A 17937-nucleotide genomic window follows, 5' to 3' on the forward strand; every position below is an offset into this window, starting at 1 on the left:
TAACAGTAAGCCAAGCCAGCCCAGACAAACCCCTAAACTGCCTCCCAAAGACTTGTAAGCTAAGTAAAATGGTGTTGCTTTAATCTAGTACATTTTGGAATGGTTTTAGGGCAAAAGCTAATTGACAATGCTTACATAAATGGGTAAGAAATTGGAAGCTCTGGTTGGAGATCAGACAGTCATTAGCAATTTTAGTGGGAAGCGCTACAGTGTCTAGAAAGAGTGGAGGTGAAGGGAAATTTGTAGAAGCCACTGCATCTAGTATCAAAGTGGGCTTCTGTAGTGTGCATTTGACCTCTGCAATGTCACCTTACCTGAAGAAACCAGCACATCAGACCACCACAACTTCCTGAAGAGAATAGCTTTTCATCAATCACCTAAAGGAGCCCAGATATCTGTGGGCTATGCCAATAACCAGTAAGGTACCAAGTTGGACAGGTCCCTTTTTTATAGGCTCAGTGAAACCACATTTGAGTGCTATTCCCTTGTGTCTCAGAGAGGAGCAAGTTGGTGCCCCTGAACTCCCAGGAGTTTGTGACTTCTCCCTCTCTTTTTTGTTTTTTTTCTATGTATCACCTGCCTGTGCAATTCTAACTGGAGCTCTCCCTGTAAAACTAATGCATGTTAACTCCATGTGTTAACACCTTCCCTTCACACCATAATTCCCATGCTTTGTATTGAGGTGGAACAGGCTTTGAACAGCTACCACAGTGAATTCTGTGGGGAGTCCACTAGAAATGGGTAATGCTTCCTTAACAGCTTTCAGTAAGCATGAATTGTCCCTTACAGAATCTTGGTGTGGATGTCACATTCCCTTTCCAGTGTCTCAGAAGAGGGAGAGGGGTCAAAATAGAGATTTAAATAAATATTGTATGCCTCTATTATTTCAAGAAATTTCTTTTCCAGCTCCATTAAGATGTAATATTTGGTATCTTATACTGACTTTTTTTCTAAATTCAAGGTTACAGTTTTCATTGAGATTTTCCAAAAATAAGAAAATGGGTAAATTCTTAGTTTAGATAATCTTTTCAGCTTTTGTAATTTCATGAATGTATGTATTATGTGCTAATTGAGGGCAGGCTATTAGTCAAAAGAAATCAAACCTATTTTAAAAAAAAAAAGGACAAGAATTCTCTGACTGTGGTGTCATGCATAAGACTGTCATGAATATTCAATTCAGGAAAAACTATGGAATAACTTAGTAGCTACTTCTCTGCTCTGCCCCCCTCCCCCCCAAGACTGACATTAAAGAAACTGACTCGAAGGAACTGAGAAATTGTTGAGGTACTCTTTCAACAGAGTGGTAAGGAGAAAAACTAAATTAGAAAGGAATGCAAAATATCGAGTAATGAGGAATAAAAACTACATTTTTGAGTTATGAAAAGGAAAATAGAAGAAAACATGGTGAAGAATATGATGAGGTTATGATATAAATGGAAAGCTGTCTAAGATACCTGCCTAGAGATTTTGAACAAGGCATATGAATACGTTTGAGAATTCTGAATACTGTCTCTTCAAGATGAGTCCAAGATCATGTACACAATAGAGTGCATTAATTTGGGGGTCTAGCAATCATAGAACTTAGCTGCAATCAGGTGTTTTACAGAAGTGTTGAGAAATCTTGGCCTCAGCTTTCCTGTACATTCAAGGATGGATCAAGATTTGCCTTGTATCAACAGCACAATGAGACTATTCATTTGGGGCTTTTGCCTCAGCCTTTGGAAGCCTATTTGCCTACTTTAACATCATTTCCATCATCTCTGAACTTGTGCATTGGCAATGGTCTTCTGACCCTTGCTAAGAAGTGACAAAAATACTATGGCTAGTACTTTCGTATGATATCTGCTCTGAAGATACTCATACGGTACTCCCAGGAAGATGCTGAGATTGGTAAGCAACATAGAAACTTGGAAATGATCTTATTTTCTAGAAAACCCACATTGCTACTTTGCCAAACTTCTAGATTAAAAGTATAAGGACAAATTTAACTCTAGGGATTGTGAAAAGCTGCAAGTACTTGAAAGATTATTACAAAAAATATATATATATAAGTGAAGAAAACAACTTGAGTCAACTGCTGAAAATATGCTAAAATTCTTTTCTTCAAGCAGTACAAATACTTCAATTTGTGGGATTGCTTCAATGAGATTTCAGTTTTACTACTGACCAAGTCTTCAAATGCAGGAATAGAAGAGGAGAAAGGGAGAAAAGTGTGGGCCTTAATCTACTATATTAAGTCTATTTTATTTAGATGGAGAAAAAATGAATAATTAGCTGAAAACAGAAACATCAGCAGTATCTAATGCCAGCAGATCTAGCCAAAAAATATATTTGCCTCCAACAATTTCAAGTGTAAATGACCTGCTATTTAATATTATAAGTGGGTAGTATAGTGATCCCAGTACTGAAAGATGTTTATTGCTGTCATCTAAAGTTGCAGGACTAAACTTTGCCAAAATACTTACTAATAAATTTTCTTAATGATCATGTTTTTAAATAAAATTTAGATTAAATTTGTATCCCAGAACTTCATTTTATGATGTGATATTTGTTTTAGACCTTAGCCTTTGTTCAATATTGATTTGATTTGATTTTTATTGTTGTTGGCTTTTTGGTGTATGGCCAAATGTATATTCAATGTAGCTTTAATGTTTCTCCTTAGATTTCAGGGGCTTGGGCCTCATTTTTTCAGCAGTGTAAATAGCTCATTTCCCTGCCCAATACATCCATGTGGACAAATCCAGTTACAAGTTTTTTGTGACCCATTGCTTTGGAATGGGGAGAAATCTCAGGACAACAGAAAGGAATAAACAGCCATCCTTCTCAGACTTTTCTTCTCTATTTCCAAGACTTCAAAACGGGATGCTATCGTTGTCCATCCTTGAATGACTATGGGTAGGAAATACTGAGATATTAATGACCCCATATGACCATTGATGTGTCAATGAATCATCTAGAGAATGTCTTGTCCAATTCTAGAATCTACCATAAAGGGGGAAATCAGAGAGTGGAATCGGGTATCAGGGCATCATTCAGTTAAGCAGAATGTTCACCAGGCCAGTCCCAGGTCCCATCTAGAGGAAGTAAAAGAAGCAAGATGTTAAACTTCTATTTTACCTTTCTTCTTTCAAGTATTTCTTTAAAAATACTTGCAACACCATTTCCATATCTTTCTATGAAAAACAAACTGCAACAGAATTATCAGTGCACAGATAAACACCTAGGAGATGGAAAAATAAATTAAACAATGGTTTTCAGGCATCAGACAATAGTCCATGCCTGACTGTGATCACTAAGAGAAGAGAATTTAATGAGATATGATTCCTGTGATTGATCCAGTTTATTGCCTAAAGGCAATTCTCAGACCACAGTGCAGGAAGGAGAACAGAGCCTGGAAGTCTTGTAGAATTGAGAGAATAGAAGGTTGAATTTGGATAAAAGACAGCTGGGTGCAGGGAGGGGCAGTTCTAGAGATTTGCACACAGGGTCCCTTTGAATCCTTGGCTGAGAACTGATCAGCACATGAGTGGGATGAGGTTTTCCAAGACCAGGGAAAAAACACTGAAAACATTAGACTGAACAATTCTCAGAGCTCACACAGAGCTGGGGACATTCACATCAGTGAGTCATGGAGCAAAATCAATCTGTTGCTGAACGTGGCATTGGAGACCCTGAAGTAGGGAGGAAGGCAGAAATAACATATAAGGAAAAGTAATGGTAAAAGTATTTTCAAGTCTGATGAAAACTAAAACAACAGTTCCAAAAATTGGAACCAACTGAAGACCACATAAAGACCACAAAGAACACCACATCAATATGAATAATAATCCAATCACTGGTAACAAGTGACTAAAAAAAAAAAAAAATCTTAAAAGCAGCCAGAGAAAAAAAAGACAAAGATAAGAATGACAGAAGACTTCTCATCTGAAACCATGCAAGCCAGGAAGTAATGGGCAGGCATGTTTGAAAAATTGAAGAAAAAAAAAATCACCTGTCAATCTAGAGTTTTACATATGTTATGGTTAATATGTCTTTGAAAACTGAAAGTGATGTAGGACATTTTCAAACAAAAGTTGGGAGGATTCATTACCAGATTATCTGCACTACTAGAAATAAAGTATTTATTTTTAGGCAGAGGAATTCTTCTGAGGCAGAAGGAAAATGATATCCTGTGGAAATTTGATTGACACTTGACCCATACACTTTTCCCTTACCCTTTAACCAGACTTTCAGGGAAAACAGTCACAGTGCCTTAAAGATGTAATTCACTATAAGTTCATGCAATTCAGTATCCACCAGGTTTTCACTACTGTTGAACAATACTTTTTTTTTCTTTGTTCTTTGATTTCTTTTTGTTGTTGTTTTTTTATTTCTGAGTGTATATCTTATAGGACAATTTCTAGGAATTGTGAAACCTACTTTGCCATTTGCCATTGTGTTCTAATTCTTTCAACTGCCATGGGGGAAGTTTGAAGATGAGTGAGAGAACTAAAAACTCTACAACAGCTAAACAATCTGTGGTAGATCCAAAAACATAAAGAAACAAGCTACAGACCTATGCAACTCTCTGTGTATTACTCTCAAAACCATAATGCCAGAAATCAGGGAAAAAAGACTTGATGATGCATATTACATAATTCCATTTATGTAAAACTTTAGAAAAGGCAAAACTATAGCAAAATAAGTCTACATTAGGACAGTGTGGTATTAGCACGAATAGATTAATGGAACAGGATAGAGAATCTAAAAAGAGACCCACATATATATGGCCAATTGATTTTCAACAAAGTTGTGAAGGAAATTCAGTAAGACAAGAGTAATTTAATCACAAGTACTACTGGTGTGATTGGATATACATAAACAACAAAATGGACCCTTATCACACACAACATATTTAAAAATAACAAGAAATGGACAGGAGACATAAATATAAGAGCATAATGCTAAATTTCTATATGTTAGGCAGAGATTTTTAGATATGGCACAAAAAGAATGAACCACAAATTAATGATAATTTGGGAATACATCAAAATGAAAATATTTTGCTCTTTGAAAGACAAAATGAAAAACCAAGCTACAGATTGGGAGAAAATATTCACAAATCATATTTCTGATAAAAGACTTGTATCCAAGATACATAAAGAATTCTTAAAACTTTATACCAAGAAAATGGACAGCATGATAAACATATTGAACTAAAGATAAAAGAAGATAAATGAATGGCAAACAGACACAAGAAAAAAGGTTCAACATGATTTGTCTTTTGATATATGCAGATTACAACCATAAATAGTTGCCATAACACACCCACTTTCATGACTAAGATTCAAAAGACTGACCATACCAAGTGTTGTGATGAATGTGGAGCCCTTAGATGTCTCAGACATTGTTGCTGGGAATGTAAAATTTTACAGCCACTTTGGAAAACAGCTTGGCAGTTTCTTAAAGCCATACACTTGCCCTTATGATCTGGCAACCCAATCATTGGTGTTTACCTTAGAGAAATAAGAACAAATGTCCACACAGAGATGAAACACAGGTGCCAAGTAAAGCAGTGTAGACATGAATGAGCAACTCACTGTAAAGCACTGTAGTATGTCTCCATGTGTTTTCCATACACAGATCATGGTGTAAGTGTGTTAGCAGATCGTGGAATAAAGACATGGATGGGTTCCTGTTTTCATCAACCACTTAATAAAGAAAAAAAATAATAAGTAGCAAATAATTGAAGAAGCTGGGATAAAGTTTTGAGAAAACAACTACCTTGGAGTGTTCACAATAGAATAATCATGAATCGATTCTATTTAAAACCCTCTGACCCTCTTGAGTCAATAACAATATTTCATATCCCAAACCTCTTAAGAATACTCTGATGCTAGAATTAAAAACATTCAGACAGCAAGTTAAAGTTTTGACACAAATCATGTCCCATGCCATATTATTTGGGTAAAGTACTGAAATAAAAATCTTACCCACTTTTTTTGAACATGAATGTTTTCAAAAGTAAATGCATTCTGTTTGTTCTTTTTTGACTCCAATAAATCTAATAATGGAAGTGAAAGCATTCTAAGAATTATAAATGTTGATATTCATTAAACTTTAAGGGAAAGAGAATAGAGCTACGTGTTTTCATAGAGACAATTGGCATTCAAGTAGCAATTTCAACATGATCAAAGATATTTAGATTTTTTTTTATCACACTTCAATATAGTCCAATAAACTAGCTCTCCTAAGTATAGGTCCTGCAATATTTGTTCTAATCATGATGCACGTGCAGACATACATGTGCACACATGGTTGTGTGTATATGTATTTTAAGAAGTTATTGATGGCAAAGAAATAGAGTTTCATGTAACAAAACCAAGAGGGATTTAGTAGATCTCATAAAATGCTGCATCCAGTGCTGTGACAAGCCTAATAATGTCAGAGAAATGAGAGGCAATAAAGTCTTCCTTTAATTTACGATTGGCGAAGCATCTGCTAAGATGAGGTCCATAAACCACAGGGCACAAGGATGAGAATGTGTATGCCTTACCATAGATTGAAATGGAGAGGGTTATAAAGAAAACATTCCACAAAATAGGAAATTTCACATCTTCTACATTTAATTGTGCTGAGAATTATTGGCTTGTATCAAAAATGGTTTTACACAGTATTTAAAAGATTAAACAACTCCTTCCTCACTACCTAGTCTTTAAGCACATATTTAATTTCTTAACTTAATAAGCAACTCTAATAAGTGAATGTGTTAAGACTTTCTCATTTAGAGTCGATTGTTCAAAATGCATTTGCATATTTACAAAATAGAGCAAATTTTATATTCATATAAACTTTATTATTCTCCTTTTGCGCCCAGCTTTCCTTCAAAGTTAGCTTTGAATTCTCAGGAATCTGATGGTTCTTTAATAAAGGCATTGAGAATGCAGGAAATTTGATTTGTTTTATTCAATATTTGTGCATGCATGGAAGTTAATTGCATGAGAATTCTCTTAAAATCCTGTAGGAATTTGGGGTAGTAACATAGTTAACTTTGCAAAACTGTTAAAAAGTATAAATGGCTTTAATATTTAAACCAGTGATACTTAGGCTACAATTAACAGCATCCCTTATAGAGCAAAACATTCCTTTATTCCCTAATAACCTCTCTTTAAATGTAGCAAAACTGTTACTGTTCTACCTTTTAAACAGATGAAACTTTAAACTACACAGAATAAAGCTAAATTTGGGGCGCCTGGGTGGTTCCATTGGTTAAACATCTGACTTTTGATTTCAGCTCAGATCATAATCTCAGGGTTGTGAGAATCAGTCCCCCATCAGACTTCAAGCTGGGTGTGGAGCCTGCTTAAGATTCTCTCTCTCCCTCTCCCCCCCCACCCCCCTGCTTAAGATTCTCTCCCACTCCCCCTCTGCCCCTCCCAGCCCCTGCTCATGCTCTCTTGCTTGCTCGCTCACTCTCTCTCTTAAAAAAAAAAAAAAAAAACTAAATACAAGCTTCCACAGATGTTAAGTTGAACAGGCAGATTTGACAAGGGGCCCCTGACTCATTTTTGTGATGATATTCATTTAGGACTTACTGTAAGTAAATCGCAGAGAAGTGGGTATTAGCATATTTTAATGTGCTTATAACAAGTGATTTTATTTCAGGTTTATACAGAGAGTCCAGAGTATTTTTTTTTTTACCCTCAAATGAAAACAATAAGAAAGAAGAAGCCAAAGAAAATACAGTTTCCATTTATTTTTGTCAGATTCTACAAGCAGATTTAAATTTTGATTCCACTTATGTTACAGCACTCGTGCCTGCTTATTCTGCAAACTTCTATACTTATTGACATATACTTTTTTTTTAAGATTTTATTTATTTATTTGAGAGAGAGAGAATGAGAGAGAAAGAACACATGAGAGGGGATAGGGTCAGAGGGCGAAGCAGACTCCCTGCCGAGCAGGAAGCCCGATGCGGGACTCGATCCAGGGACTCCAGGATCATGACCTGATCCGAAGGCAGTCACTTAACCAACTGAGCCACCCAGGCACCCCAACATATACTTTTTGATGTAAGTTCCCCAAATATAAAATCTTTAAAAAGACTGTGTGTCACAAACATATATAGTAACATAACTCATTGCTGGTTCGTTGCCTGATAGACTGGTTATTCCCCCTTTTTACAGAGGGGCCCTGAGAAGTAACATTATCTGTCTGGCATTACATAGATTATAAGTTGGGGAAAAATTCACAAATAGCTCTTCAATTTTTTTTAATGCATTAGATTTATTCTTATTGTGTTATTAGTCAAAAATATGAATAACTTTTATTTTTCATGAAATATTTTAAGCATACAGAAATCAGCTCTTTCTAGGGAAACTTTCAGCCTTGTGATGGTAATGGCTTAATGGTTCCTGGTACCTAGCTGTGCTTTAGAATCATCCAAAGGATTTTTTTTAATGGTAAATATTGCTGGGGATGAATTCCGTAATTCTGAGAAAACAGGTATGGGGTAGCCCAGCATTCTGTCTATTTAGTAAGCTTCTTTGTTATTTCTGTTGCACAGCCAGGTGTGGAAATTGCTGGAGACTGAGCTGTCTGACTTAAGGTGGGACATCACTTTTTTTCCCAGGTCCTGTTGCTTTTAAACATGCACCAGTATTTGCCCTGGTCTAAGAGAAAAGTTGTTCACACGAGGTGTGGTTTAATAGTGTCAAGGACCTTCTAGAATCAGTTAAGCCCTTGATGGAAATTAAACTAATTATTTTCCTTAGATTGACCTATTGTTTTTTGTTTCCCTAATAAGATTTTAGTTATATGCTCTGGTCACTTACCCAAGTATTTTTGCAGTATGTATATTCTTATTATTAAATCAGAAACTATAAATATTTCAAATTTTAATGAGTTATTTTAAGCATAAAGAAACATAGGATCTAAGGTACAAACTTTAGACTTCCAGACGATTATGACCCAATGAGTCCAAATGTCAGACAAAAACACTGGCAGTGAAATTATGTCATGCAAAAGATACATAATAACATTTTTTTTTATTTTTTACACTGGTTTGCTTTGTTACTTTAATTAGAAATTTCTTGAACAATAATTTATAATAAAGTAAAATACTGCATAGAACATAATCCTTTATATCGTACACTGTAGTTTTTAAAAAATAATCCTTTTTCCTAACATTTTTTTTGTCTCCAGATTTTCAACTCCATAGAAATGTTCAAATAGTATAACATTGCATACATTCTCTAGATTTATAGTTGTTAACCTACCCTTCTGCATGTTTGTCTATCTACTCATCCACTTTTTTTTTTTTTTGGCCTACTAAACCATAAAAAAAAAACAAAAACAGTTTGCAAGAATTAAAACTGTTATCTCTGAGCATTTTGGTGTGCATATCTTAAGGAAAAGACATTCTCTCTGACCTTCATACCATTATCAAACCTAAGAAAATTAGCATTATGGCGCACCTGGCTGACTCAGTTGGTAGAGCATGCAACACTTGATCTCGGGGTCATGAGTTCAAGCCCCACACTGGGCATGGAGACTGCTTTAAAAAAAAAAAAAAAGAAGAAAATTAGCACAAATAAAATCTGATTTAAGGGTTATTTACATTTCTCCCAGTTGTTGCCAATGGTTTTTATAGCTATTTCTTTTTTAATATTTGATTCAGTATCCGTCAAGTGTCATGCATGGAATTTTTTTATCTTTTAATCTAGCTAGAATGGTTTCCTTGCAGTTTTTGTTAGTTTTCCATGACATTACATTTTTAAGGGCCTGAGCCTGTTTTTGTTTGTTCATTGTTACTGTGATTTTTTTGTGGGATGTTTCTCATTCTGAATTTTCTAGTCAATTTCTCATAGTTAGTGCTAAGCTAAAGACTTCAGCTTGATACATAGATGATACTAAGTATTACTGCATCCTCTCAGGAAGCAGATCACATCCCATGATTCCACTATAAGCGTTGCTAATTTGATAACTTGGTGAAGGTCAGGACCGTCAGGTCTGTCTATTGCAAGGTCCATTTTTCTCTGTCATTAAAAACTAATTTGTGGAGTGATACATTGGAACTTTATGGAAAGCTCTCCTTTTCTTCTCCTTTCTGTCTCCTCTTTTTTTACTTGTTTAAAGTCGTTGTCTAACATTGTCACACTCAATGCCTCACCTGTGAAAAAACTGTAAAAGCATGTCCCTGAATGTAGAGCGCCCCGTTTGTACTATGTTGATATCAATAAAGGTGGAACACACTGTCTTGTAGTGATGAAGTGTTCTGCATACCTGGGCCAGGCTCAGTGAGATTTTATGCTGTAGCTGAAACACAGTAGCTTAATGAGACTTAATAAATGTGAAGCTCTTGGCTCTGATCTCATTTTCTATCTGATAGAGCTTCCTCCATGGCAATGCTTCTATATTTCCTAACTCTTATTTTTCTTTAGTTTTTTAACTTTTTATGTTGAAGTAAATACAGATTCTTAGGAAATTTCAAAGGAGGATCCTATGCCCCTTCATTCAGCCAATTAACATCAGTGTTAGCGTCTTGCATAATGATAGTACAATATCGAAACCAGGAAATTGACATTGGTACAACACACAGAGCTGATCAGATTTCACCAGTATATGTGTATATACTGGGGTGTATGAGTGTGTGTGCATGAGCGTATACCTCTGTGCAATTTTATCACATGCATGCTTCGTTTAATCTTCATTAATCAAGATACTTACCTACAGCACCGTTACACAAGGCTCCTTTGTCATACCACGTTACAGCCACACTGACATCCCCCTCACTCTAACTCCTGGAAACCATCAATCTGTTCTTCACCCCTATAATTATGGAATTTCATCAGTTTGATGTAAATGGAGCATTACAGTTGTTTTTTTTTATGTTGGCTTTTTTTTTACTCCGCGTAACTTTTTCACATAGATGAATAGCTTACTCGTTTTGCTGATAATTAGTATTCCATGGTATGGATATACTATAGTTCCTTTAATATTCACCCATTGAAAGACATAAGGACAGCTTCCAGTGTTTGATATTGACAAATAAAGCTTCTGTCAACATTTATATACAAGTTTTTGTGAGAAAATACGTTTTCATTTCTCTGAAAAAACGTCCAAGTGTGCAGTTGCTGGGTTGTTTGGTAAGTCTCTTCAGTTTTTAAAGATTTATTTATTTATTTGAGAGACAGAGAGAGAGAGAATGAGCAGGAGGGGCAGAGGGAGAGGGAGAGAATCTCAAGCAGACTCGGCACTGAGTGTGGAGCCTGAGACAGGGCTCCATCTCAGAACTATGAGATCATGACCTGAGCCGAAACCAAGAGTCAGGTGCTCAACCAACTCACCATCCAGGCACTCCACTGACTCTCCACCTGGGCACTCCATAAGTCTGTTCAGTTTTTTAAAAGACTGCCGGGAGGCACCTGGGTGGCTCAGTTGATTAAGCATCAACTCTTGATTTCCTCTTAGGTCATGATCTCAGGGTCTTGGGATCCAGCCCTACATCGGGCTCTGTTCTCAGCGGGGAATCAGCTTGAGATTCTCTCCTTCTGCCCCTCCCCACCATTCATGTGAGCCCCCCTTTCAAATAAATAAATAAATCTTTAAAAAAAAAAATGAAAAAGAAACTGTCAAAGTATTTTCCATAGTGGCTATACCATACATTTCACCTAGCAATGAATGAACGATCCAGTTTCTTCACACCCATGTCAGCATTTGGTATCATCACCATGTTTTATTTTAGATATTCTGATCTCACTGTGGTTTTACATTGCATTTTCCTGATAACTACAGATGTTGAACATCCTTTTGTGTGCACACCTGTAGAGCTTCTGTATAGCTTCTTCAGTGAAATGGCTCTTCGTGTCTTGTACCCATTTTAAAAATTGGGATTTTTAATTTTGAATTTTGAGTTCTTTATATATTCTAAATATTAGTCCTTTGTCAAATGTGTGATTTACACATATTATCTCCCAGTCTAGAGCTTATAATTTTCATCTTCTTAACAGGGACTTTCACAAGGAAAAAATGTTTTTTTTTTTTTAATTTTCATGAGGTCGAATTGCCAATTTTTCTTTTATGGATCATGCTTTGAGTGTCAAGTCTAAGAAGCCTTTTCCTAGTTCTATGTCCCAGTGATATTCTCTAGACATTTTATAGTTTTACATTTACATTTAACTCCATGATTCCTTTTATATAGCAAGTTAATTTTTGTATAAGATATGAGGTTTATATTGAAGTTTTTTGTTTGGTTTTGTTTTTTGTTTTGGTTTTTGGTGGGGGTTTTTTGTCCCTTTTTTGGGGGGGGTAGGGCAGGGGGTGCCTATGGATGTTCAGTTGCTTCTACACCATTTGTTGAAAAGGCTCTCCTTCCTCTGTGGAGTTGCTTTTGCTCCTTTGTAGAACAACAGTTTGGCATATTAGGTTGGGTCTGTTCTCTACTCTATAGCTGCTGGTGCTACGGGGCGGAAGTTGATTTCCTGGGCTCCCTTGTATTTCTGTGCCATCTTCTATAGTGGGAGACAAAAGCAACTGCGTCTGGATCTCCTTGTGCCACTGAGTTGAGAGTGGAGAGAGGGACTGTGTGTGTAGATTGTTTGTCGGAGCTTTACCACCGCTGCTACTGCTGAGAGAGCAGATGGCACTGCCCATCAGGGCCCCAGACTGGAGTGGGGATTGAGTCAGCTCACCTGGGCTCTTGAAGATGCTCCTGCAGACAAATCAGCCCGCCTACTACTGCCCTGATTGTGGAACGGGGCTTACGACTTCCCACTAGGTCTCTGTTGGACTTCTTCTTTTCTTGTCTTTGGCTGAAGAAAGTAGGCATTCTTTATTTTCTTGTCTGTATGTTGGGAATTCTGGTGTGAAGTCTGGGAAATGAGAGCAATAAAGTGAAACTCAAAAAACTCACAACACTGTCTTTCCTGAAGTTCTGAGCACCCTAACCAGTCTGACTTCTACTTCCTAGCTCCCAGAGTCCTTTTGTCATTGTCTTTTGAGTTGTTTCCAGGGCATTCAGTTGTATTTACAGGAGAGGTACAGGGAAAAGTGAATCTCTACCATCTTGTTGTCTTTCCTTAATTTTTATTTTAAGTATCTGTAACATACATTATTTTCATTTAAATTTTTACCCAGAAGTAGAGCTATCATTTCCTAGGTGGAAAAAAAATCAACAATATTCACCTAAAATATGGAATATGTGCTGAGATGCTACAATTATTTCTTCTAATCTTAGGCTGTTTCAGAACATGCAAAATGGCTTGAAGTTTTTCAGTTGCATTAGAAATGATATATAGTTGGTATGGACATACAGTGTTAAGGAGACTTACTTTAGATTAGAATTTGAAAAATCTGAATTTCTAGTTTCTTGAACTTTGAAGCAAGTGCATATTTTCAGCTACGCATAAACCAGGTGTTAATGACTATTGACCCACAATCTCTTTTCAAGGAGATTAACATTAATCAAGACAAATGTCCTGTCAAGTTTAAAGGTGCGATGTCCCTCTACATACAAACAAATAAAAACAAAAACATCACTTATTTGTGACCTGAAATTTAGTTTGTCTAAGAAATCCATGCAGTATTAAAACTTCAAATGTCTTTAGTTGGACTAATCTAAAATTAATGGACCTCAATATTTGGGGATAATATGGTGGCTTTTTTTTATTCCTTGTCTGTTCAAGAAATACATTATAGCAAGTGTATAGGGCTGGAAGTTAAAAGGACAGAGAAGTCATAAATGAACATAGATGAGAATAAATTTACTTCTTAAATTCTCTGGTGAAAATTGAAATATACTCCTGGAATATTTTATAGATTATATACTTCAGCTATTCAAACATTTAGGCATTATTTCTCTGATACAGGCAGGGAATATGTAGAGAGGTTCAGAGAACAATACAATCAACACTCAAAGAATACTTATGACATTTCTTCGGTGTAACTACCCTCAGGGAAACTGCATTCTAGGGGAGAATAAAGGTGACAAATTTATAATGCAATTATATACAGTGAAAAATGCAATAAAAAGAAGAAGAAATGGTAAATAGCCACAAAGATTCACATTTAGCTAGGTTTGTCAGGGAAAACCTCTCAGGGGAAATAAGACTTTAACAGAGACCTGAAGGATGAAAAGGAATCTGGAGGAAAAGTGTTTCATGCAAAAGGAACATGTTTGGTTAATTGAAGAAAAACAAGAAGACCTATTTGTCTGATGGGAGGCAGGGAGGGGAGGTTGGGGGTGGGAGTTTGAGGTGTATGATAGGGAATGACAATGAAAGGTCACTGAAAGAACCTTAATTCTATTCTAGCCATAATTGGAAACCCTTAGAGAATTTTAAAGAGAAACTCAATATACTCTGTTCCTATTTTTGAGAAGCAGTCTCACTGCTGTGTGAATAATGAATACAGTGAAGGGCTGGGGTGGAAATAGGAAGGAGACAAGGCAGTAGTTCGGGGGAAAGATGATTATTGCGAGACCAGGTTGGTGGTGGTGGAAGTGCTAGGATTCTCAACCTATTTGGAGGTAAAACAACCAGACCTTGCTAACTGATTGTATGTGGAGTCTGAAGGAACACAAGGATATTAAGATAATGCCATGTTTTAGGTTTGGATGCCTAAATAATTAGCACTGACATTACTTACAATGGAGAAAAACTGATGGGTTTGGTGTGGAAATTAATTTGGAGATGTCAATGGACATCCAAGCGGAGTTGTGGAAAACAGCACTTGGGTACTCAAATCGGGAGTTCCAGGTTGAAGTTAAGGCTGGAGATATAAATTTTAGAATCGTTGTGTCTTAGCTTTTAAAGCCAAGATCAGGGGCGCCTGGGTGGCTCAGTCGTTAAGCGTCTGCCTTCGGCTCGGGTCATGATCGCAGGGTCCTGGGATGGAGCCCCACATCAGGCTCCCTGCTCAGCGGGAAGCCTGCTTCTCCCTCTCCCACTCCCCCTGCTTGTGTTCCTGCTCTCGCTGTCTCTCTTTCTCTGTCAAATAAATAAATAAAATCTTTAAAATTAATTAATTAATTAATTAATTAACCCGAGATCAGTGATCAGTTCCCTTAAAGAGGAAGTATAGATGGAGAAGATAAAATGGCTGAGGACCAAGTCTTGGATTTTTGTATCTTGTCTTTTGGTATCAAAAACAGAAGAAAGAGCCAGGAAAGAGATGGAATATACATTTACAGTTATCAATATAATTGCTTGTGTGGGCTAAGGACAGAGGGAATGTTAACAGGGGAAAGGTGATGACAGATCACTCTGGATGAGCCATTCTGGAATGCTCTGTTGGAATAGACTGTGGTCAGCAATATCCAAAAGAGTGAGTAAAGCAAAAGGCAGAAGGGCTGGGCATCAGTAGAGAGTCTATTAAAAATAGAGGAGATGTCACCATGTCTGACTACTGTGCTACCCGTGGAGCACCTTAGTCTGAGTAAGAGACATGAGATTCTCACTCTACAAAATGGGAATGGGGAGGTGATTTGGAGCAGGGGCAGAATAGCTAAAACCCTTGCAATAGTTTAAATAGCACAGAAAAGTTTTAAACTACAATTAATTATAAATGATACAGCTGAAGGGGCATGCAACACAACTAAGATAATCCCTATTGCATTTTTTAATTTAAAAAATACACGCAGATGATTGGAAAACTCAAATTATACTGAAAGGAATAAAGTTCACTCTTTCAACTTTCCTTCATTCATCTAAGAGTTATTAAGTGTTTTTCTCTATGCCGGACTCTATTTTAGGTGTATTAAGTGCCAGGGACAGCAATCAACAAGACTTAGCTTTCAGTAGAGAACTGAAAAAAAACTCAAACAAACAAAAGCCTTCCACTTCCAATTCCCCTCCCCCAGGAAGATTAAAAAATGTTAAGTTTTGGTGTATCTCTGCAAAAAAATAAAACACACAAATGTTGTGGTGTATGTGTGTGTGTGTGTACATATAAAGTATTTATTATATATATTTTTATATTTATTATAGAGATTTTCTTTACATGGTGATGTTAGTTTATATACTCTTTTGTTCTTTAGTTTTTTTTCATTTAGTACTCTTTTTCAGAAGCTTTTTATGATTCCATGATAGATCGACTTCATTTTATCAGAAGCCTTGTTTTGTTATATGACTCTACCACATTTTATTTTACTAATCTACTCGTCGTAAACATTCAACTTTTTTCTGCTAACTTTGCCATTAGAAATAATGCTGCACCTAGCATCCCAATTCATATATTAAGCATACAAATTGCAAATATATCTATTTGTGAGGTAAATTCTTAGCAGAAAGATTGTTGCACTAAATGGTTGTCTGGTTTTTTTTTTTAAAGATTTTATTTATTTATTTGAGAGAGAGAATGAGATAGAGAGAGCATGAGGGGGGAGGGTCAAGGGAGAAGCAGACTCCCTGCTGACAGCAGGGAGCCCAATGCGGGACTCGATCCTGGGACTCCAGGATCATGACCTGAGCCGAAGGCAGTCGCTTAACCAACTGAGCCACCCAGGCACCCCTGGTTGTCTGTTTTTAATTGCTCAAAAGGCATTAAAGATGCGCATATAAAAGAAAAAATAATTCTTTCTGGCAGTAACAATATGAACCAAATAGTTATCAAAAATAATTCTTTAAGAATTACCCAAGATCCCAGAGAGTTTGGCTTAAAATCATTATCAAAATTAGTTCCTAGGTAGAAAACAAGCTGTTGGGACTGGCAGGGAATTATACTGAGCAAGTGCATTAGTCAGATTCTACTTATGCTCCTGTTGTAAAAATATGGCTATTTACTTGCTTTTTTAAAAAATAAATTTTATTTTGATTATATGTCACAATACATAAAAGTGAGCATGGATATTACATATTTTCATATGTAAGATAGATGAATCTAATCCTGCTGGTAGAGCCCCTAAATTAGTGCTTGGCTAAGAGCAGGTACTCAGTAAATTAAGTTATTGAAATAATGTTATTCACAGCTCTAAACACTTAAGACCATAACTTGCGTAATTTGGAGAGCCAAAGATGTTTCAGCAAGGCTGGCTTGTTTCCTCCCCCAGACTTTCGCCTGGTTCATGGTCTTGTAGCTAGACACCTGATTGACCAGCAGAACATGGTAGTGTAGCTACCGAAGGGCAGATTCACAGTAACCAAACCTATGAAAGTGATGTGTAGAGTAAGCCTGCAAATATAGTAGCTTACAATGAGAGCTCCAACTGTTGAGATTGTTTAACACTGTCTCAGTATTGTCTACTGGCTCACAGGCCATTTCCCGTGACAGATTGAGATCTAAAAGTCAGTTGGTGAGTGTGGAATTGAAAAATGTGAGTTACAAGATTTCAATCTTACATAAATTTGTGATATGTATGTCTTCAAACTATAGGGATATGCCATCCATGGAGACTCAAGCTTTTATGTCCTGGATGTTTATACATACATTTTATATATATATATATATATATATAGTGGCATTTTCCCCTCTTGGACAGTTCTTGAGGATGGTAACAGACAATTGGTGCTTTTATAATTGCTTCTTACTGCTTCTCTGCCAGTTGTATATTCTGTTACATATATTCTCTTCTTAGATATGTTAACACATCCCATCAAGTTGCAATCAAGTCCTGCTGGCATGAGATAGATTTACATATTTTTTTCTTTGATCTTCGGAGGGTTGATTTTACAGTTTATTATGGTTTAACTCTGAGAGTCAGTTAACTTTCCTCATTTCCAACTTCCTAAGAACACCTTATTTTGGCCCAGAAAGAAATTAAAACAGTGATCAATAATGAATGATGTCATAGTATTTAACAAATGTGATGTCCTGTCTGCTCTTAACTTTACAATTAGAATGAAAACAAGACCCTGATTTGATGCCTTTGTTATTTGCTATGAGTATTAGAGAGATTACACGTAAAGAATACACAATATTTTAAGAGTTGTGTTTTTATATCAGGCCATTGGCATACTCAGA

The sequence above is a fragment of the Leptonychotes weddellii genome, chromosome 1 (genome assembly GCF_054177405.1).
Source record: "Leptonychotes weddellii isolate Sample4059 chromosome 1, ASM5417740v2, whole genome shotgun sequence".
NCBI classification, from domain to species: domain Eukaryota; kingdom Metazoa; phylum Chordata; class Mammalia; order Carnivora; family Phocidae; genus Leptonychotes; species Leptonychotes weddellii.